Here is an 18,917-nt window from a genome sequence, read left to right on the forward strand (position 1 = left end):
TTAATGTTTACATCTCATTGCATGAGCCTGCTAACCATGCAGATGCACGCTATCTTCTTTGTGGTGATACAGTTACATGAAATAGCTTTTAAAAAAGTCTGTGGATTATCTTGAGTAACCGTGTCATTATTTCTGGAAAGAGACATTACTGTTGAGTTTTTCAAATGTATTTTTTCACCCTTTAATCACCACAAGCCGAGTGCCATCTACCTCCATTATATTCAAGAGAAGGCAGACGTCTCTACCGCCGATATCTCCAACACCCGGAAACTCACACCAAAATAACTGACACTGATAAACAGCTCTACAAGTAAGAGGAAAAATATTTGTTTTTGGGGTGAACTGTCCCTTTATCACTGGATCAAATGAGTACATGTAATGTGAAAGGAGTAACTAATAGTCACAAACCCACAAATGATTGTCATTAGACTCAGCAGTTCCCCTTAGTTTGAGGGACTGTTTTAGAGTCTTTCAGCTTATTGTTTTGGTAACGTGACCCGCAACTTTACTGTTTTGGGCTCATCTGTGTCGTATCCAGATGCAACTGTTCCTCCCAGCTTCAGACAAATGTAATGTCCAGCTGGTGAACTTATCTTAACTTAGCATTTAGCAGCTAATGACGCAAATATTTGCCTCAGGAGTCGGTGGAGCCCAAAACAGAGCTAAAAGGGGAGTGAAAATTGGACTTACATTGTAATTTCTTTAAACGAACGTTAATGTTGCCCTGTGTCTGCTGAATGACAACAAGGAATATGAGAAGATATGTATGAAACAGAAAGCAGCAAATAAATGTTTAGAAATGTACAGATTACCAAAAAAAGTATTTGAAAATGGTGGCTGTTCAAGCTATCTTGCAAATGAAAAGTCACAGGTCAAATGCCTACAATAGACAGTGTGTCCATCAACAGCTATGTGTCTACCTCAACCGTTGTTTTCTACGGGGGCTACACAGAAAAGTTTGCTTAGCACTGAGGCCTTTTAACAGTTAAGTATGAATGTAGCACTGTTGTTAGTTGTACAAAGTGCACTGTTACAGTCATTAAAGACAACAGTTAAAGCAAATTTAAAATGCCCCAGTGTCATGACCCTCTCTGGCTTGAAATTGATGCTTAGCACTGCATGGTCCATAACAAACATGGTAAACTAGAAACCGGTCTATTTATGTGGACAGGCACAAAGCAGCTCCTTCAAGTGCTATTAAGTTAGTTAAATGATAATTCCCTTAGGGCTATATTTATATGGCTCTCTCCTCTTTGGGAGAGCCAGTTCTGCTTACCCTTTGCTCTGTGGCAGAGATGGGAACAGGTCTGAAATATATTTGTTTTAACACAAGTCTAAAAATTACCTCCGGGAAAAAGCGCACAAGACACAAAGGCTCCATGATTCGAGAGGGGGAAAAGACATTTTCAGAGATCCTACCATTTCAGCCTGAGGAGCTGGCCAGACTATACCGGGCCCGAGTTCTCTGATTGGTTATTAATGACATCATCCCCAGGGCCAGTTCCCCCTCCTCCCAGCCCCACGATGTCATCAGTGCTGAAGCATCTCAGTGATGTAATGCAGGGAGGTACTCGAGTAGCACCCCTTCTTTCTTCCCCTGCCTTCCTCTCTTCTCTCCTCCTGCTTCTTCTTTCCCTTTCCTCTCTCCATCTCCATCTTTTCATTATGCCCTTTCCGCTCATCAGCTGCATCCAGATAAAAAATCCCTTCCCACCTGTTTATTAGCGCTCAAATATAAGGCACAGAGATTTACAGTTAAGCTCAGAGCTGTTAAGAACGCTTAAATGGCTTCTGAAAAGACGAGGAAAAATGACACAAGGAGAGCATTTACATTTCCTAATCCTGTCTGTGTCCTGCAGCTGTAATTAAAATATGGATCAGAGATCATGCCCGTATTTTTCCCACGAGGTGTGACTATACACATGAAAATCCAGGATGGCATGATGTCATAAAGCTGCACAAGCACTGTTCTGTACACTGATATTAATGCAACTACAAGACAGAACTCACATAAAGTGGCGCATACAGTCCAACATGTGAGTGTTATGTCAGTTTGTTCCCGTTTGATTTATTCAGACCATTTCATCTTTTTGGCTAGGCCTTCACATCTGTTTTTTAATCACAATTTGTGAGTGAGTGTGTGTGTGTGTCCTGGGCAAACATCCAGAGCTCAAGCGGATTAGCGAGGGGACTCTACCCTGATCAAAGCAGCACAGAATCCAGCTTACTGGGACATACTGTGTAACACATAACCCCCGTGGAAATGATACTGTAGATGCTGCAAACCAATGCTGTATATTTCCAACTGCAATGCAGCATAGACCCGTTAAAAGGGTAAGAGTTCAACATTTGTTATATGTCCCTCCAATTAACTAAGCAAATTCTGGTCAGAGGAAAAACTCTCCCCCAAAGCTGGAAATCGGAGAGCTGCCACTCAGTAGAAGTGCTGTCATCAAGTGTGAAGTGTGCAGCTGCTCCATAGAAACTGTACTGGCTATTAGTCCACAGAGAATGAACTGGTTGTTTAGGGAAAAAAAGCATGAAGCAGAGATTCCCCTGGTGACATGGATACATTTTTGGTTCTGAGTTTACAACAACACAATAACAAAATGAAGCCCGATACAGCGGGAAAATATATTTTCACTTGCCACTCAGAGAAAACTAATGTCAGAATGAAGACAATACTATGCATCCAAGAAGTCTGTGGCAGGTAAAGCAACTTTCCTTTTATTATTCAATAGTACTACTAACATTCATGAAAATACTTATTTGCAAAGTATTTTTTTGAATGAAGATAGTAGGCAGTTTGAGGATTCACTTTAGCCTTTAAGTTGTTGTTTTATGTGAGATGACGATAAGTAATGTGAAAGAACACTTTGCTGCAAGATTTTATGACTTGCAGCTTTACTGTTCTGGCCCAGTCTCACGGCTCTCATCAACCCCATTTCTAGCAGCATCAGGAAGATATTTTAGGGAGGAAGTTCAGCTAAACCTATAGTTCACCACTTTCCCAGCATGGGAGGGTAGACAGGCAAAGATAGCAGCTAGCAGATGGACAGATTTTTCCCCCTAGAGGCGGTGGAGACCAAAACAGAGGTAAAGGCAGAGGTAGGAGTAAGTCTACAGCAAGTCTCAACTCTTAACCTTTACCTTTCAAGCAAGTTACCATGGTGAGAAGAAATTGAGTCAAGTCTCTGCTATAAATCGAGCACATTTGATTAGCTAATAAGCAAATAAACCAGCTTAAATGACACATTCACATACCTTTCTTTTTGGGTCTTGTAGTGACTGATTAAGTTGGATGTTGTAGTTGTCATGTCACTGATTTTTGAGCTGCAGACTTTGCATACTGCCGCTCCCTTTTCACTGTCGTTAATGACAAGATAATCCTCCAATCAAACTCTTTTGCTTGGGCGGGCCACCCTTCATGATAGCAGCCTCGTGCATGGGCTCTGATGGTCTGCCACATCCTAGCAGATCGCCAGGTTTGTCCACATTGCACTAGAAATGATTTGATCACGTTTCAAAACAAACCTTAACATTTCGATAACTAGAAAAAGGCTAATATTTACTTGGAAAAATCAATTCCTTTCAAGTCATCTGTCTGATGTCTAAGTCAAGTCTCAAGACATAAGAAGTCAAGTTTTTTTTAATCAGTGTTAGTCAAGCAAGTCTCAAGCCTCAAATTTGCAACTTGAGTCTGACTCGTCAAGTCATGTGACTTAAGTCTCACACCTTCGGCTAAAGGAGACTGAATATTGGACTAAGGGTGCTGTCACACCTGCCCTGTTAGATTCGTTTCAGTCAAACTCAAGTTGGCTTGCCCCGTAAGTGCAATTCGTTTGGGCAGGTATGAACAAAGCAATCACACTCAGGTGCGCATCAAAACAACCAGACTGAGACCCTCTTGAAGAGGTGGTCTCGTTCTGGTTACAAAAGAAGTGCGGTGCGGTCCGTTTGTGGTGAGAACGTGTTCCGACCTCGATCCGAACCAACTGCAGTCACAGGACACATTGTTTGGGTTAAACATGAGCATGTTACAGTCCTGGAGGATTATTAATGTGCACCTCCTCCTGTACTGCCTTAATATGCACATTCAGCACATCCAATGCATCAAAACATTGTTTTCTAGTTGGAGCCGCGCCTCGTTTTCAAACTGTATGGTTTGACTAAAATGAACAATGACAGCAATATAGTCCACGATGAGCAGCGCTAAAATCAACCTGCGTAGTTGTCCCTCCATTGTGACATTAGAAAGTGTCACATTTATCTTGCAAGTGTACTCTTCTTCAACGTTTGCTTTACTTCCTGGATTTTTCCCACATGGAAATTCTGACCAATCAAGAGCAGCTTTCTTGGATCATTTTATCTGGTCCTCTTGTAAATGCTGCCGTGAGAACACAAACCAACTCTAGACAATTATGCAACTTTGTAACAAAATTAGTCCCTGATTTGGACCAAAGCAAGACGACTCTAGGTCTCAAAGCACCCTGACAAAAAAGGCAACAGTTTGCTAAAACTTTCACTACATCAACTTTAGAAAGTGATGCCAATGTTGTGTTTTCAAGCTTTTTGTGCTGCCTTCAAGTGGCCAACTAGATTTTGATGTGCATTAGTCATAACTTTTCACATCATACTCTACACAAGAATTAAAACAATGTTAAAATAACCCACAGATTAAAGATAAAAACAGTCCTTAGTTACAGCCATGCTCTCCATTGTTGCACATAATGCTTTGCCGCACATCTGCAAAGAAACTCAGCTTTAGAGTTCTGTCACGATTATTGGTCGACTCTAATTGGGGCCCGCTGATACTAAGTCAGACATGCATTATGGATGCACTCCCAGTAAATTCAGATTGAGATAGTGACTGTAATTAAGTCATTCTCCAGCTCCACAGAGAGTCCTCCATCAAACTGTCTGAGCTTGACTGAGAGACCAAATGGGATGTGTCTGAGTCTAATAATAAAAGGCCTCCTCAACCATAGCTGGGATCTGTCTGCCTGAGCAGATAGTGAGGAGCTTTCGGCTAAATTCGCAGGAAGCCTTAACAGAGGGTAATATGAACTGATCTCTTCATATGTGAACAAACCACGTAAACGCACATTCCTCCTTTTGAATGGCTTGTTGGATGATTGGCAGTTCACTGGTCAGACAGGCACGTGCACACACATGCAGACGGCCGACACAGTACCCCATCCCTTCCTTCGGCTTCATACATAGTGAGATGGTTATTTTGCGATGCCTCTGCGGCTAACCACCGTCATCCACCACCTAATGGCTTTAGCATGTGCCTGGCAGCCCATTGGCTCCTGCGGTCTCAGGTCTCAGAGAGCTGAAATGAAGCGGGGCATTGTTGTGTTGCTGCCGGGGAGGATACACACTCTTGTGAAAGGAAAACCTGACGGGAAGGAAACCTCGAAACAAAGTGCAAAGAAAAGGTGACAAAAGGCACAGGGGACGGAACTGTGCGTTGGTGTGTGGGTCAATGTGTGTATTAAGGGTCTGTTTCCCCTCTTCCTGCCATTATAAAAACTAATGGAAATGTTCAGAACTTCGTGGAATGTCTGTGGCCTTGAATTTTAAGGTAGACGCAGAGTGGGATCTTGGGGGAATGGAAACTCTAAGCAAACCAATTACCAGCCATAGTTTCCCCCATTTATGGGAAATGTAATGATAGACTGGTAAACCCTCTGACTGCCACATAATATAGATAATATCTGTAAAGACGAGCTTTAAAATATAATGTTGTGAAAGAGCTTCTAAGATAAAAATTCAGATGAGAACCGCGTCAAAACTGGGCAGGCTGAAATGGAAAAAAAAATATTAGAAAGAACTATTATGATTTTCAGCTATAAAGACTGCTAAAATATTTTCACACTAGGGACATATTAAACTTTTATTAACACTGGCAATACTAATGAAACCCATTCAAGGTCTTGAGGTGAAGACGAAAGGTAAAAGACTTACTACAACATTGAAAATGTCAGGTTTTGTGAGTAACTTTCATTACACTGAGGGTAGCCTGGGGTGGAATAGCTCACTGGCACAAGAGTGCCGTCTGGAGCAGAAGACAAAGGTAAATAAAGCTTATTAATAATAATAATAATAATAATAATACCCACATGATTGAATATTGTGTCTGGCAATATTCTTAATTTTTGCTTTTGTCAACAAATCCAACAAAAGTGACCTTATCAACAAGTATTGCCTGTTGAGCCAAAATCTAGCTTATTCCTCTGTGCAACAGACCAGTGCTTCCCAACCTTTTCTTAGGGCACATTCACACCAGGATAGTCCGGGGGACTCGGTTCGATTGGGCGGGGAATGCCGAAAAGTTTAACACCTTCATTTGGTTCAGTTCACTTTCACACTGCACTTTTTAAAGCGGACCGAACCAATATGAACAATGTCACGCAGTTACAACAGCTGCTCATTTGGGGGCGGTATTGCCCGAAACGACCACTTACCAGGAAGAAAAAAAGTATGAGGAATAAGAAAACCCGGCTCATCGATTGGCCAGGACCGAAAACAGAAATCCATTGTGGGTAGCCACAAGCAACTGCAATATATAGTCCTCTGACCATATATCAATGAGTGCCTGCACCTCCTCACTGCTCCACGTCTGCATTTTCCAACTTTTTCTTTTTTTACCCCTGCTTCTCCCAGTTTGCGCTGCTGGCTTTGTCTTTTTGTCTACCCAAAATGCACTGCGCTTTTCCTCTCTTTGGTTCACTTCCTCTCTTTGGTTCACTGGATAGTCCATTTGCATTTCCCACTGTCAGCGAACCGGAGCAGGGTTCACTTGCAAGTGAACAGAGACCCCCAGTTTTCAAGCGGACCAGGATTCCCTTGTTTGGTCCGCACCAGAGTTTGAATGAGAGTTCACACCACTCCAAACGAACCAAACTATCCGTGGAAGTGGACCACGGTTCATTTAAAGCAGTCCAAATAGCGCCAGTGTGAATGTGTCCTTAGAGTAGCCTGATGCACCAAGCTGTCGATCGGCCATCAGGTCAATGTTGGGCTGTCGGTAAACATCTGCCACCCTAGTTTTTGCGCTGTGTCCCATGCCATTGGCAGAAGTTGGCCCTTATCAGCGTTTTTTTTTTTTGCTGATTCAGCAAGTTGAATCAGCATCGGAGATAGTACAATGGCAGTTCCAGTCAGATCAGATCAAACTTGTTATATTAGGTAGAATTTTTTTTAGGTATTGAGCTCTTTAGCAGAAACGGTTTGTAACTGTTTGTGTTACTGTTTGCTAGTGCACAGTAAATATAATGTGTTCTTCTAAGATGGAGTTGTGTTTGTTGTTAGTATGCTAACTGGCTAACTAGCATCTTTAATCCATCTTGTTGGTCTTCTGTTTCTCTTTTGAATGACAAATACAGACTACTGCCACCTGCTGGTATGGAGAGTTATTTCTTCTTATGCAGGCGCAGAATGTAGATGCTAGTCAGCGGGTTGGCTGTTGTCTTTGCGGTGTGTTCAGTGCAAGTTTTTGGCCCAGACAGAGTCAATGTGAGGTGACAGAACAGTCGGCCTTTATTGCCACCAATTCTTTAATGCCACCAATACCCCCACACCCCTGACAGATGAACTCCATTGGGCCTACCCCATCATCAGCACCACCCATCAGGTTCCAAATGTGCTCATTTGAATTTATAATTACAGAACTACTATTTCAACAATTTTGCCATTACTTTTAGCAAACTATTTTAACTGCATATTCATTCAGCCTACTTTTAGTGAACTTTTTATACTATTTATCAATTACTTTTAGCAAGCTAACTATTTGAACTGTATAGTCATTATTTTTTAACTACGTTTGAAGCATTTACGTTACTTTCAGTAAACTATTTCAACTTCTCTGCTCGATTGCTAACAATTAATTACATACTCTCAACAGACTGTGTTCAAGTTACAGCTGACTCAATATATGGATTTTTAAAAAAAATCTTATTATCAAATTGTTATCTACAATATTTGCATGTACCATCTGGTACTGTAACTGTACCCTAAGTTCCCCAGGTTAGGGATCACTGTCACTGACCTCCATTGTTATACACCAACTGTCTGAGAGCCCATTACCTGAGCCAGAATGTCACACACATGTTCCTTTATTCCGATGAACATGGGAACTATTCTGAGTTGATCCTAGAGACACTATCCTAGTGCTGTAGAAAGTAGCAAGCACATTGAATCCGTAACTGAAAATAGTCCTCCACAGATACACTATTTACTCCTGTTTGAGAAATAAGAAACTAGTATTGCAGCCACCAAATGCTGCGTCTATCATATGCAACAAAAATATTTTATCAACTGCAGCACGGATTTGAAGTTAAGAGGTGTCGGACTTGTATAATCCTACTTCTACTTAAGTTAAATCCTCAGAATAAACAAACTCGATTCTGTGCCTTCACATATCCTCACGCGGTGCAAAAATAGCAACTCCTGTATATCTGTCACTACATTTAGCCTGTAATGGTTTTATTTGATACTCTTCTGGGCCTCTTTCCAGTATTTACATGGTCCAGTCTTTTTATCAGTCAGAGCAGGAAGGACTTCTCCAAACAGATCAAAACAAACCACGCAGAAGTAGACGACAGTTTCCTCAAAAACTTCCAGCTCAGGTAGCTGCCGCTGTTCCTAGAATAGCCCGGTTTAACAAAAACATCCTGTGTGTCACAGGCTTTACAGAATATTTTCAGGAATAGGACTTTTATAATCTCAACTGTGGCTAAATGAGAGTGTATTAAGCTTGTCAGGCAGAGGGGTAATTATGAAATTATGCCACGATAATGACTCATTAGCGAGCGGTCATTTTGGTCGATAGAGAACGTTAAAAAACTAACATCTAAGGAAAAAGGGCGAGACACTGCAGGTTGTTAAATGGGCTCAGGACACAAGTCTCATCCATATTTATTGGGATTAAGCAGCTTTAATACTCAAATTCAGACTTTTCTTAATTAACAACGCTTTATGCGGACAGAAAACCCTCGAGTGCTTTGTATGCTTTCAAAGAACGACAATGACATATGCAAATACAGTTTTACAGGCCTGACACAAAAGGGCATTTAAAGATTTGTAGAGACAAATTATAATTACAGGTGCACTTATACATCTTCCCTCTAATATCAACCTGGCCTCATTAGATTTGCCACTCCACTCTCATTTAAGATCGATTTGCTTGGAGACGGTTGGAGACAGATGGACAAAAAGATACAACTCGTGTTCACGCTGACACAAAGCACGTCTGTCACTGGACAATAACTGCCCTGGTATGTTCCTGTGTTTTGGGGGAGGCACCACGTCAAACCACATGCCTAAAGGAGTGGACGGATGGAAAAGGCGGGGGGATGTTTACACTGGGAGAAAAGAGATGGGGGTGTGGGGGGTTAATAGCGACTGAAGAGTGTCAGAACAGAGTCGGCTTGAGCCTCTCCCGCCTCTGTCTGAGCCTGTGGGTGGGGGAACATTTGTCTTACCCCCTTCTCATCACTGCCAGAGAGAGAAGAGATGGTCAAACAAATGACTTCACTGAATAGGTGGAGTCAATGAAGTATGTGAAACTTATGAGCGCCAAGAGGGAGTAAAGAGTGAGGTAAGCATGAAATAGTGTTTGTCATCTAAGTAGGTCATTTTTACAAGAATGAAGACTTATTTCCTGAATGAAAAAAAAGTTTAACAGCTGTCTCAATGTGATGACTCCACCCATTTACGGTTCACTTAAAGTGACTTTTCCTAATATGCGCTCTGCAAGCAGGGCCTACAAAAAAAATCTAATTTCATGTCTTGGCAAATTTTCCATTAGCTCCACCAGCATCTGACGTCACAACAGGAAGCATGATTTTCCTCTGTGGATTATCCTTGTCACAGCAAAGCCTACAGCATTGACTGCAGTGAATGCTGAGGTCTAACATAAGCCTCTACCATTTCCCAGCAGTACAACAATAAAAGACAACATCGCTGAAACACATTTGCAATATCACTGCTTCGTCTACTTGTTATTTGGAACTCTGCAGGAGAGATACTTTTTGCATCCCAAGATATTTAGCTGGAGCAAAAATTGTTGTTCTCTGCTTTAGATTTCCACCATTCGTTGAAACAATCATCCAATTCCATGCAGGCCAGTTATGAATATCAAATAAAAAGAGCATGGGAAAAAGGCAAAACTGAAAAGAGTGACGGTAATGAATCATTATTAGCTGAACTACAAATCGCAGCCTTATTAAATCACTTTCTGCTGGTCTGTCACATTTCTCTGTACAAGTCATTAAAATGTTGACATTAGCGGCAGACTGAAAGTCATTTCACTTGCATCCAAGAGGAACGCAAAGAGTCTATGTGTATAATAGAAACGGCTTATCTTCTGCTCCTTTAAAGGGTGGCGAGATAAGTTGTTATATACTGTACTTTCTTACCATCATCGCAGGAATAAAAGACTTTCAAAGAGCGCCTTCAACTGTTCCGCCAAAAATTATTTAGCTCAAAATGAGGTCAATTTACAACGAGTAGGAGTCAATTAATGTGATAGAGATTCTGTCTGATTATACCTTGCAATCATCTCCACCTCTATTAGACTCAAGTTGTTTTGGCCATGAGGACAGCTTCTAGTCTAAGCCGCTGAAATGATAGAAAATCTTCCTAGAGGACGAGATCAGTTTTTCAGCTAGTTTATCAGCTAATTGAGAACATAATTCACCTCAGGAAAAATCTTAAAAGCTTACTTCACAAAACTGTTGGAACGATACCGGCAGTGGACACTTACTGTCCCAGAATGCTGTAAGGTGACCCTGTGAGGGACATCAGCATTTAAATAAACCTTAAAACAACAAAGAGGTAATAATGATTAACTTAGTTAGGACTGAAGAAATCAGCAGTGGTTTCATTTAAAGGGTCGGCTCCAAGCAGCAACCTCTGTGAACTTCGAGTGCCAAAAACTACAGTTCGGTGAATGGCCACTAGAGGCTGGCTCTGGAAGTGAGTCAATCTCCATAGAGCCTCATGTTAAAATGCCCAACTTTACAGCAGAAATAAACATGTTTACAGTCTGGTAAAAAAAGAAAAAATTGGTCTCAATGGCATATTTTATCAAGGCTAAAAGTTACATAAATTTAGGGCGGGGCTGCGAGGCGTCACTTAAGTCTGTGAGTCAAATCCACCCCTAACTGTACGTTCAAGCCAGAAGCTTCCAAAGAGGCAAAGTCCCTCGTGGACGCACAAGAGGCAGGACTGTCAAAAATATTTGTGGCAGCTTTGGTCGCTCTAGTCGCTCATCACATGAATCATCACATCAATCACTACTGGCTTGAAAGCAGCGTAGTTGCTGCTTGCTGTTGTCCAGTTGAAAAGCTCATGGTAGTGTTCATGAAATGCTTTGCTTTGCAGTATGTCATCCTATTCAAACCAAGCAAGGAAGACTTGCATGCTATGTCACAACATTAGGACGCAGTCCCAAGCCTCATCCTTTTTATTTTGGTCTCTGTAACCAAACAGTGACACATTATAAAGGACTGAGTGGGCGCGAATGCAAGTAGTCAACTTCCTGATATCCATTGTTGGAAGTGTGCTGTAGGAACCAAGGTTACATGGCTTGTTCTCTGGGACCCACTTCATTGAAGCACGTCAGCATTCCGATAGGTTGTCATTGAACCACCCAGTGGCACACAAAGCCAAAAGTTCAACTTCCTGGGCATAAAACTACCCAGATCTTCCACATTATGGAGCCCACAGAGGAAGCGCACTAGAGCCAGTGCAGGCCAAGCCTTCCAATACAGCGCTCCGCTACCTTGAATGGGATCAATCGTGTAGCTCTTGAGCTTGAAGGTTTATTTTGACCTTGACAAAAGTTAAACAAAAAATCCTTAGCTCAAGTTCCACTTAGTGGAAGTTTTCAAGAGCTTTTAGCTGTCATCACTGGAGTGACATTTAGAAAACCTCTTTCCGGACTCAGTGGTCCTATTGCTCTCAAAAATCCACACATTTGACTGGAGTTTTCATTGGAGCACTTTTTTCAAACAATCAGAAAAAAGTGGCTTTTTTTGTGTTATTTGGGCAAACTGAACCTTTAATGTTGTTTTAATTTAAAAGCAAACTATACATTAACAGCATATTCTTTCTTTTTCTGTGTCCGCTCATGTCGTCTTCGTCTATTTTCTACAATCACAAACAAGTGTACTTTGAGGAGCTTAATTCAGTGGGAATGGTTTATCATATCCATAACTCAACCACCAATAGGAGCTGAAATGAAAGCTCTGTAATGAGGTTTGATCAAACCCTGAAGCTCAATGAGACGTGGCGCGAGTTGGCTCGGGGCCCAATGAGGGATGACAGCGCCGACAGCTCGCAGCAGAAACACCTGGTCAGGCCTCCCCCTCCTCCCCTGGCCTCGACGCTGCTCGGCCACATGCCACTGGCCCAGGTGTGTTTCCACCGAGCTCAATGTCCCGTGGCAGCCATCAAACTCCACAGCCCCAGATTTGCATCAGCTAATACATATGGCCCAGGTTAGTGCTTGATCTGCTGCTCAGATCCAGACATGATCCGTTATGTCTGGATAGTGACGCAAGAGAGCAGTCCAGCAAGGTAATCAAGTGCTCAGGAGGTAACCTTAGTGTCTCGTAACGATATCAGACAAATGGACGCACATGGTCAGGAGCTACTGTGTGCCTTTGCTTGTAAAAACACTGCCAAGCTCACTGCACCTCATATGCTAGCATTTAGACAAATAGTTTGGCTGAATTAAACTGGCAGCCAGAGCACTGCCTTAGAGTTAATAACAGTTTCCTCTGGTCTTGTGAGAAATTGACAACTTGCTACATCAGCAAAGCACAGAGAAAACTTGTGAGAGACAGTCTAACGCTGTCAGAGTGCCGAAACGAGTGATGAAGGATGAGGTCCGGGGGCCGTGGAAGGGGTGCAAGGGTGCAAGCTCATTTGTCTTTTTGACGAGGCACTCCTCTCCAAACCTGTTTACCTTCCCTCCCAGCGGGGGAGCTGGAGTTGATATACTCATTGCTGAAAGAGACACAACAAATCACACCCATCGCTGAACACCTGACTAGTTAAAGTAGCGCTAGGGAAACTTTAATTCTTCCAAAATTACAAACAAAACAGCACCGAAGCCAAAAACAAAGGCTAATAGGTGGGCTGCCTAAGGGTGCTACTTTGCAACTGGAAAAAAAAGAACAAATTTAACAAGGAAATCTGGTTTTTAACAAGTTTTTCTGGTAAGATGTTGCTTTTGCTGATTTATGTGGATTTCCAACCATTGTAATGGTGATAAAAAAGGACTTTTTAAAGCAAGTTTGACATTAAGTGAGGTTCATACCAAACAAGTACATGTGAAAGGCTGTGAAATTAACTTTGATTTTTCCATTTGCTTGTGCTTGGGACAGGCCAGTCTTTTCCAGATGTAAATCTACTCAACAGCGGAAAAAGTTAAAGCAATTCCAGCGGTATTGGAGAGCTCCAGACAGGAAAAATAGCCTTGTTAAGACAATAAAATGCTTAAAATGCTATTTTATTAGCAGCGTGGCGAGAAAGTAGTGAAATAGTAGCCACTGGTAGGCACAGCTCTCAGATAAAAAGAGATCACTATATACAACTGTTTACTGCTCTGCCTGTGATGTGAGGAGCACACAGCGTCTTTGAAGCTGCAAATTGACATTGATGTTCACTTGGAGAGGAGGAATGCAGCATCTCTCCACTGGGGAAATTTAACAATCCATTTGATCCAGAGAGCAAACAGCACCATACATGGCCAAATCTACAGTAAATCTGATCTGCAATCAGCTACTTTCATCTCTAAATGTCACCACTCTGTGATCTAGAAAAGGGAGATTGTGAGGCGGTGAAAACAGATTAAGAGAAGTTCTTTGGAGTGCTTGAATCTGAGATGATTCATGAAGCAGATAGCCTGTGCAGAGGACTGTGTTTTGTGAGAGTGACCGTGATGTTTTCAAGTCCAGCCTCTCATGGTCTGACCCTCACCACTCGTCTCCCCCATTAGCTTAATTAGACACAGCCACACACACATTAGATGGTCCCCTTTTTTTTTTTTTTGCTTCACGCACTGAATGGCTGGCTGCAGTTCAAGGCACCACAAAAACAGCTATGCAAAACAAGCAGCTTTCAGAGGCAGGGGAAACCATCAGCAAACTGCACACACATTAAGAACACTAGGCTAAGTGGCATTCAAAAGCCATCTGGAATTTAAAAATGACATTGCGTGCATTAATAACAACCAGTCTCCTCTCATGGCATGCAAAGATATTTGCCTTAGAGTACAGTTTGAACCCACAGAGGGAAGAGGCAGAGAAGAAAATGGGTGTTGTTAGTGCTGCCATATATATGACTGAGCATCTGTGTGTTTTTAAGTCCACATCTGGGTGTGAGAGAGTGATCTGGTATGAGATGCAGCTACTCACCTTTCCTGTCTGGCTCTCTGCAGTTCAGTACGTCCTGACAGAAAAAAAGTCTTGGACACAACCAGAGTGACACAAACTAACCAACACACCGTCGCAGTCCCAAACTTTTTGCTCTCTCCCGGCAGATCTGCACACTTCCCCTGCTCCCCCTCCCTCCCTCTCTCCCTCTCTTACTTCAGCACTTCCTGGGCTGCTGTTTATGCTCCAATCAGGCCATCCAAGAAACCGCCGCTGCCCCTCTGCCCCCTCCTCTCCGTCAGCCAACAGCCATTGTTTAGCAAGGGCTTGTCACATGTAGACGTCTGTGTGTGTGTTCCCTCTTAACCAAGACGGAACCTCTTGCCACTGCCCGGAGTCTGGCTCTCCTCAATCAGGAGAAGAGTGAAGACGGAGCAAACTACGAGCTGAAGACGGAGGATGGGAGCAGAGCTGGTAGGCTGAACATGGAGGGAGCTTCCTGCTTGAATGTCTTCACTGAGAGAGATACACTTTTTCAGGAGTGGGGAAAAGGGGGGTTAGGAGCGTTGAGTAAGGGTTGGGGGTGTGTCTGGAACTTTCTCTCCAAATCCAACAGCTTGTTGATACAAACCGCAACGAGGCTCAGCCCATCGTAGCCCCCAGAGAGCCCCAGAGCTCTGTCTCCAAAACAAGGCGCTTTTCCCATAGTCTGCCAAATGTTTTCACCACGATACCTCAACCCCTTCTCCCAGAGCCCCAGCCTCTAATTCACTGTTTCACTAAAGCCAGGCAAACACAGCCAGGCCTGCTCTTTCCAAGCTTTTGGGTGAAATAAAAAAGGGTGGAGGTGCGATGTGGGGGGTGCAGAGTTGCAAGGTGAAAGGTGACGTGTGGGAGAAGACAGGTTGACAGCAGCACACTGAGCTTTTGTTGGTGTTGTTAACAGTTCGTCATTGCATGATGACAACACCTTGTGGGTTGTGGAAGAGTTTAGACAAAGCTGAAGGCATTCAGGTCGTATAACTTGAAACAAATGTTTTACTTTTAAGATAAAGCTTGAGGAAGCAAAATATGTTCAAAATTGAAGTGAAATGGATTACAATGCTAACACAGACAGTTAGAAGATAAGCTTAAAGGTCCAGTGTTCATTATCCTAGAATGAGCTGTTCATATCTACATGCGAAGTGGGCCCTCTCCCACAGAGTCTGCCATGTTGTTCTACAGTAGCCAAGAATGGACAAAGTAAACACTGACTCCGTAGGGCAATTCGCATTTTTGTGTCAGCCACCATTTCACCTACACACTTAGCAAGTTTCAGTTGGTTGCAATCTGCAACCTCACTGCAAGATGCCATTAAACCCTACACGGTAGACTTTAGAGGATAATTCGTCTGACTTGGGCCTTTTTAATTGTTTTTTAATGGTAACATTGTACTCACCAATGTTATAAGTGAGATCTGGGAACACGTTGGCATTGCAACGATGGAGTGCAACAAGATTTATTTACAAAAATACTCAGAAAATCAGGCTTAACATGCCAACAGTTTAGTGAGATCATCTGATCCACTGAATTTGGTGGTAAAGTTAAAAGTAAGAGCACCCCAAAATATTGGCAATAATCCCTGAACGCACAAAAAAACTTCTGTAGGTCAACATTGAAAAAAATCAGTGTTTACCTTTGTTTTCTCTTCCAAATAAATGTGGCTAAACCGGAAATGTGTTAAAGGGGCACTCCAGTGATTTAGTACAGCACTTTCATAAAGCTGGGGGACTAAAAAAAGTGTCATTAAAGAAGAAAAGAAGACCAAAGAGGAAAAAAAAAGTTACCCTGACTTTTAGTACCTGGCATCTTAGTATAAATCCATCTCCTGGATCCGTCATTTCCCATAATGCAACTTGATAGCAGCTTTCATCAGACCCTTTATGCCAGGTAAACACCCACATCTTAAAATCTCCTCATCTTTATTCTTTCTGTTATAAAATTGCAGTCTCCGAGCCCAATTAGAGATAACCCCGATGACATCATCAGTGTTATTTTTTACTGACTTTGGAGAGCACCCACCAGAGCCACAGAGGACTTTATACAACTGTTTTCACAGGCTGAGTAGTACTCCTCACATTGAGTAAACTGGACTGGATGTGTAAAATTGGTGGAGTGCCCCTTTAAATCCTGCATAACAGTCTGACTCCTTATATAACCTGCCTCGTCTGACTTCTTTTTAGCGACAATGCTGCGTTCCAAGAGCTCAGCCATCAATTGAGTGAGTACAATGCTTTTACTACAGCTAAAAGCCACGGCCCAAACTATGCAAATAAGACCCAATTTGTAATAAAGTGGAGTTATTTTAACTGATGCTACTGTGGTGGAATTCAAGCTTCTCATGAACAAACCAAACCTTTCTCTTCTGCTCTCTTGTCCACTCTACTCATTTTTTCTCCTCTCCAATAACCTGTCTTTTCCTCTGCTCTGAATGCAGTTCATTCAGTCAGTCAGTCAAGCCACACAGGCAGATTGGGGTGCCTCCGTGCCAGGTTGGACTCAGGAAACATTCATCTTGTTGTTTAGTCTGGGCACCATGTGTTGGAGCTGGGAGGCCGCTCTCCTCCACAGACCCCTCCTCTTGTGCACACAAGCACAGCAAAGCCCCGCACTAACAGACACGATGTGGACATTCACTTCTGTGGCTCATTGTTCAGGGGCTCAGATGCACAAAACAACCAAACTTCAAAGCAGCAGTTGCTACAAAACAGCACGAACATGAAAAGAGGAAACGCGCACTCCCTCTTTGGCTCAGGTGTGTCAGCGTGGAAGCTTTGTGCAGCAGCATCTATTTCTTATGCTGCTTTAGTCACATAATAAAGAATGAGAAAGAGATGTTGACTCAGAGCAGAAAGTCATTTATGAAGCAGATAACAGGAGGCAGGTGCAGTGAACTGTATGCAGCGCAGTATTTATACAGTTGTGCATACGTGAAACTGTATGTGCATGTGCCCATGGACTCATGATGCCATGTGAAAGTGGAAATGCTTTGACATCACCTGCACGAACAGTATAAACAGGGCCCACTTTGACTAATCCCTTGGTGCTAAATCCTTTCAATGCTGAAAAGAGACGCAAACAAATGGAGAGGGTGCGACAAAATAAATCAAAACACTTGGGATTTAACAGTGAGGGAGCAGGTGAGGATTACACCCGAAGCCTTTCAGTTTGCAGCCTCAGCCTGTGCCAGTGTGCTACGGAGGAACCGATCCTGCAGTCACTCAGTGAATGAGCCACCTGTGCGCCTTGGAAGACACCGAACTCGACTGCGCTTGTTTAATGTGACTTCAGTAAAAGAGACTGAAATGACACGCAGTTTGCTTTCAGCAACACAAATGCCATCAGGAAAAGAGATTCAGAAGCTTTATGGAATCAAAGACAGCTTTTCAAAACAACAACAAAAAGAAACTTTTAAAAAACTGGGGGGGAAAGAAGCGCAAGGCACATTTGCAAAATTCAGTGAAGATGAGTCATAGCGAACAAGAAAAGAACTGGATGAGTTGCGACAACCTCTGTTATCCAACATGACAGCTTGTCATATGGCCACTTTAATCCAGCTGTTGCATTGTTGCTGGATATGCTGAAACAGGATGTAATGCTGACATGTCTGTGGGAATATGTTGCTGAAATTCACATACAGGAAACATCAGGGTTCAGCACTTACACTGTCTGACTAAAAGACAGGGATAAAATCACCTTTTAATATAAAGTTTTATATTTTATGCAATTTTACTGTTGTACATGGTGTCATTCAAAGAACAGTTCACCCCAAGACCACAAATAAATATGTTTCCTCTTACCTGTAGTGCTAGTTATCAGTCTAGATTGTTTTAGCGTGAGTCTCGAGAGCATGAGTGTTGGAGATATCAGCCATAGAGATGTCTGCCTTCTCTCAAATATACTGGAACTAGATGGCACTAATGCAATTGCTAATTCACCTAGCACCACTGAGCTAGCTAACATTATAGCTCCGCCATGGAGGATGGCTGATAGCGAAGATATAACAGTAAAATAAAGCAGAAAACAGGATGCAGGTGAGAAACTGAACTCCGAGATTCAGTTAGAAGCTACAAAAATGCTGAGAACTGTACACACAGAGACTTTGAAAAAACGCCTTTCTCTGGTCTCCTGCAGACAGAGGTGAGTCGAGTCTCGCAACACACACACTTGTTTGGGGGGGCAGAAGGGGGGTCATCGGGGGTTAGCTGCGGTTGACGAGACGTTAGAGCTTAGATCGGGCCCAAAAAATCCAGCCCGACCCCACCCGAGCCTGTGCATGTTCTGCCCGGCCCGGTCCGTCCCTTTAACTGTAATTATGAGCCTGAGCCCGGTTTAAACCCGACATTTTCTTTTTAAGGATTGGGCCTTTACAAGGTCCCCGTCTTGTTGCTGTCATATACCAGCATCGTGCTGCACTTTGTACACTCGACTCGACTCAAACCTTGGACTTCCCTTGAGATTGGGCCAATTTAAACTCTCCTGAGGCTA

The 18,917-nt window shown here is 42.7% G+C and overlaps 1 protein-coding gene across 10 annotated transcripts in view; it reads right to left on the reverse strand.

The window, feature by feature from the left end:
• The window catches only part of si:ch211-285f17.1 (sickle tail protein homolog), a 145,165-nt gene that overhangs the window by 69,016 nt on the left and 57,232 nt on the right, over positions 1-18,917 (reverse strand). Inside the window, exon 1 of one of the 10 annotated variants that reach the window (XM_050056201.1) lies at positions 14,433-14,580. The exons of the other annotated variants lie outside the window; for them this stretch is intronic. The gene's annotated coding sequence lies outside the window, so the exon portion shown is untranslated. Of the gene's footprint in view, positions 1-14,432; positions 14,581-18,917 lie in introns of those variants that run through there. 10 annotated transcript variants of the gene reach the window in all.

The sequence above is a fragment of the Epinephelus moara genome, chromosome 11, assembly GCF_006386435.1.
Source record: "Epinephelus moara isolate mb chromosome 11, YSFRI_EMoa_1.0, whole genome shotgun sequence".
Taxonomy (NCBI): Eukaryota; Metazoa; Chordata; class Actinopteri; order Perciformes; family Serranidae; genus Epinephelus; species Epinephelus moara.